Source organism: Osmia lignaria, unplaced genomic scaffold, assembly GCF_051020975.1.
Source record: "Osmia lignaria lignaria isolate PbOS001 unplaced genomic scaffold, iyOsmLign1 scaffold0003, whole genome shotgun sequence".
Classification (NCBI taxonomy): Eukaryota; Metazoa; Arthropoda; class Insecta; order Hymenoptera; family Megachilidae; genus Osmia; species Osmia lignaria.
In genome coordinates, this window is record NW_027478160.1 from 262,501 (window position 1) to 267,500 (window position 5,000).

A 5,000-nucleotide genomic window follows, 5' to 3' on the forward strand; every position below is an offset into this window, starting at 1 on the left:
GTTTAACGATGGATCCACGGTACAGAATGCAAAAATATGATTGTTAAAATTTTCGACTAATCGGTTCTAAGAGGCGAAGCAATACGCCGCTGGGACTTTGAAATATTTCGGAGCGCACCTAAAGTTCGTTATTTTGGCTAAACGGAGCGAAAATCTGCATTTATACCATCACGGACGTTAGTTTAATAGCGTTTAACGATGGATCCACGGTACAGAATGCAAAAATATGATTGTTAAAATTTTCGACTAATCGGTTCTAAGAGGCGAAGCAATACGCCGCTGGGACTTTGAAATATTTCGGAGCGCACCTAAAGTTCGTTATTTTGGCTAAACGGAGCGAAAATGTGCATTTATACCATCACGGACGTTAGTTTAATAGCGTTTAACGATGGATCCACGGTACAGAATGCAAAAATATGATTGTTAAAATTTTCGACTAATCGGTTCTAAGAGGCGAAGCAATACGCCGCTGGGACTTTGAAATATTTCGGAGCGCACCTAAAGTTCGTTATTTTGGCTAAACGGAGCGAAAATCTGCATTTATACCATCACGGACGATAGTTTAATATCGTTTAACGATGGATCCACGGTACAGAATGCAAAAATATGATTGTTAAAATTTTGGACTAATCGGTTCTAAGAGGCGAAGCAATACGCCGCTGGGACTTTGAAATATTTCGGAGAGCACCTAAAGTTCGTTATTTTGGCTAAACGGAGCGAAAATCTGCCTTTATACCATCACGGACGTTGGTTTAATAGCGTTTAACGATGGATCCACGGTACAGAATGCAAAAATATGATTGTTAAAATTTTCGACTAATCGGTTCTAAGAGGCGAAGCAATACGCCGCTGGGACTTTGAAATATTTCGGAGCGCACCTAAAGTTCGTTATTTTGGCTAAACGGAGCGAAAATCTGCATTTATACCATCACGGACGTTAGTTTAATAGCGTTTAACGATGGATCCACGGTACAGAATGCAAAAATATGATTGTTAAAATTTTCGACTAATCGGTTCTAAGAGGCGAAGCAATACGCCGCTGAGACTTTGAAATATTTCGGAGCGCACCTAAAGTTCGTTATTTTGGCTAAACGGAGCGAAAATCTGCATTTATACCATCACGGACGTTAGTTTAATAGCGTTTAACGATGGATCCACGGTACAGAATGCAAAAATATGATTGTTAAAATTTTGGACTAATCGGTTCTAAGAGGCGAAGCAATACGCCGCTGGGACTTTGAAATATTTCGGAGCGCACCTAAAGTTCGTTATTTTGGCTAAACGGAGCGAAAATCTGCATTTATACCATCACGGACGTTAGTTTAGTAGCGTTTAACGATGGATCCACGGTACAGAATGCAAAAATATGCTGTGAAAATTTTCGACTAATCGGTTCTAAGAGGCGAAGCAATACGCCGCTGGGACTTTGAAATATTTCGGAGCGCACCTAAAGTTCGTTATTTTGGCTAAACGGAGCGAAAATCTGCATTTATACCATCACGGACGTTAGTTTAATAGCGTTTAACGATGGATCCACGGTACAGAATGCAAAAATATGATTGTTAAAATTTTCGACTAATCGGTTCTAAGAGGCGAAGCAATACGCCGCTGGGACTTTGAAATATTTCGGAGCGCACCTAAAGTTCGTTATTTTGGCTAAACGGAGCGAAAATGTGCATTTATACCATCACGGACGTTAGTTTAATAGCGTTTAACGATGGATCCACGGTACAGAATGCAAAAATATGATTGTTAAAATTTTCGACTAATCGGTTCTAAGAGGCGAAGCAATACGCCGCTGGGACTTTGAAATATTTCGGAGCGCACCTAAAGTTCGTTATTTTGGCTAAACGGAGCGAAAATCTGCATTTATACCATCACGGACGATAGTTTAATATCGTTTAACGATGGATCCACGGTACAGAATGCAAAAATATGATTGTTAAAATTTTCGACTAATCGGTTCTAAGAGGCGAAGCAATACGCCGCTGGGACTTTGAAATATTTCGGAGAGCACCTAAAGTTCGTTATTTTGGCTAAACGGAGCGAAAATCTGCCTTTATACCATCACGGACGTTAGTTTAATAGCGTTTAACGATGGATCCACGGTACAGAATGCAAAAATATGATTGTTAAAATTTTGGACTAATCGGTTCTAAGAGGCGAAGCAATACGCCGCTGGGACTTTGAAATATTTCGGAGCGCACCTAAAGTTCGTTATTTTGGCTAAACGGAGCGAAAATCTGCATTTATACCATCACGGACGTTAGTTTAATAGCGTTTAACGATGGATCCACGGTACAGAATGCAAAAATATGATTGTTAAAATTTTCGACTAATCGGTTCTAAGAGGCGAAGCAATACGCCGCTGAGACTTTGAAATATTTCGGAGCGCACCTAAAGTTCGTTATTTTGGCTAAACGGAGCGAAAATCTGCATTTATACCATCACGGACGATAGTTTAATAGCGTTTAACGATGGATCCACGGTACAGAATGCAAAAATATGATTGTTAAAATTTTCGACTAATCGGTTCTAAGAGGCGAAGCAATACGCCGCTGGGACGTTGAAATATTTCGGAGAGCACCTAAAGTTCGTTATTTTGGCTAAACGGAGAGAAAATCTGCCTTTATACCATCACGGACGTTAGTTTAATAGCGTTTAACGATGGATCCACGGTACAGAATGCAAAAATATGATTGTTAAAATTTTCGACTAATCGGTTCTAAGAGGCGAAGCAGTACGCCGCTGGGACTTTGAAATATTTCGGAGCGCACCTAAAGTTCGTTATTTTGGCTAAACGGAGCGAAAATCTGCATTTATACCATCACGGACGTTAGTTTAATAGCGTTTAACGATGGATCCACGGTACAGAATGCAAAAATATGATTGTTAAAATTTTCGACTAATCGGTTCTAAGAGGCGAAGCAATACGCCGCTGGGACTTTGAAATATTTCGGAGCGCACCTAAAGTTCGTTATTTTGGCTAAACGGAGCGAAAATCTGCATTTATACCATCACGGACGATAGTTTAATAGCGTTTAACGATGGATCCACGATACAGAATGCAAAAATATGATTGTTAAAATTTTCGACTAATCGGTTCTAAGAGGCGAAGCAATACGCCGCTGGGACGTTGAAATATTTCGGAGAGCACCTAAAGTTCGTTATTTTGGCTAAACGGAGAGAAAATCTGCCTTTATACCATCACGGACGTTAGTTTAATAGCGTTTAACGATGGATCCACGGTACAGAATGCAAAAATATGATTGTTAAAATTTTCGACTAATCGGTTCTAAGAGGCGAAGCAATACGCCGCTGGGACTTTGAAATATTTCGGAGCGCACCTAAAGTTCGTTATTTTGGCTAAACGGAGCGAAAATCTGCATTTATACCATCACGGACGTTAGTTTAATAGCGTTTAACGATGGATCCACGGTACAGAATGCAAAAATATGATTGTTAAAATTTTCGACTAATCGGTTCTAAGAGGCGAAGCAATACGCCGCTGGGACTTTGAAATATTTCGGAGCGCACCTAAAGTTCGTTATTTTGGCTAAACGGAGCGAAAATCTGCATTTATACCATCACGGACGTTAGTTTAATAGCGTTTAACGATGGATCCACGGTACAGAATGCAAAAATATGATTGTTAAAATTTTCGACTTATCGGTTCTGGATCACTGAAAAATCAAAAAAAATTATTAATTTTGATTAATTAAATTACATATGTAGTTTTATATTGTTATAGTCTCGTATTTGTTAATGTTTTGTCGTAAGAAAATGCAAAAATATCGTTTTAATATTTTCGTCTCATCGGTTCTGGATCGCTGAAAAATCAAAAAAAAATATTAATTTTGATTAATTAAGTTACAAATGGAGTTTTATATTGCTATAGTCGCTTATTTGTTAATGTTTTACCGTAAGAAAATGCAAAAATATCGTTTTAATATTTTCATCTCATCGGTTCTGGGCGGTTTTAAAATTTTTTAAAATATTAATTAAACCCATGATTTACATGAGAATGTGAATTTATTATGTCCTGCATGTTAATTTATTAATTTTCATGTATAGAACGTTATAAAATGAAAGGATATGTTCGACGATATTTTCAGTCTAAGTTTTACCGTGCCGGCGGGATGGTACGCTCTCACGGCGGTTTGCACAGGCATACGCCTGGGCGTAAGCCCATGCGTCGCCGACCTACCGGCCGGCCGTTCGGTATTTATAGGAAGGCACTTTCGGTTCGCTCGGACCGGTCGGGAGTAGCGTCGAGCGTGTGGCTCTTTTATGACTTCGGTTGAAAAGCAGTCTACCGCTCCTCGAGAATATACTTTCTCGACTATTCTCGTTCCGGTTTTCCGTTGCGGATTATTATTAATCTCCACACAGCATTACCACGGGTCGGTGTCTAAGACCGAATGGCCCATATGTGGTGAGCCTTGTAATATAAGGCTGGTGACCTGTATGCACTTATAAATGTTGCATACTTGTACAAACTGAGCATCAACTGTCTGTAACCAAAATTGGTTAAAACTGAAAAAGTTATAAGATTGTATAAAATTTTTGAACCAAGAAAGTAGTGTTAGACGAAAATTCGTTCTATCACTTTTAGAAGGGAGACTGTTTGGAAATATTTAAAGTATAAAATACACAAAAGTCCACTGGATTATGAACAAAATTACGTCCCTGAATTTAAGAAAAGTCAAGAGGTGTCAGAAATAAAATCCTCTCTGATACGTTCAGAGAGGAAAATAAGTATGGAGAGAGGAGTAAAAATGAAAGAAGTTTTAAGGCTGGGGAAACTTCTAAAGGAGAGAGATTCCAACATATCTAATATGTACATTTAAAGCAAGTCCAAGGAACTCTCTCCGTTAATGTTTGAAAAGGTGTGTGGAGATGGAGGAGAAATGTATAAAGTACAGAGACGAGGTTGGTGGGCCCGCTCTAATGATAAAGATTATAAAATTTGGTGGCAAAATGACCAGCATGATCACTGT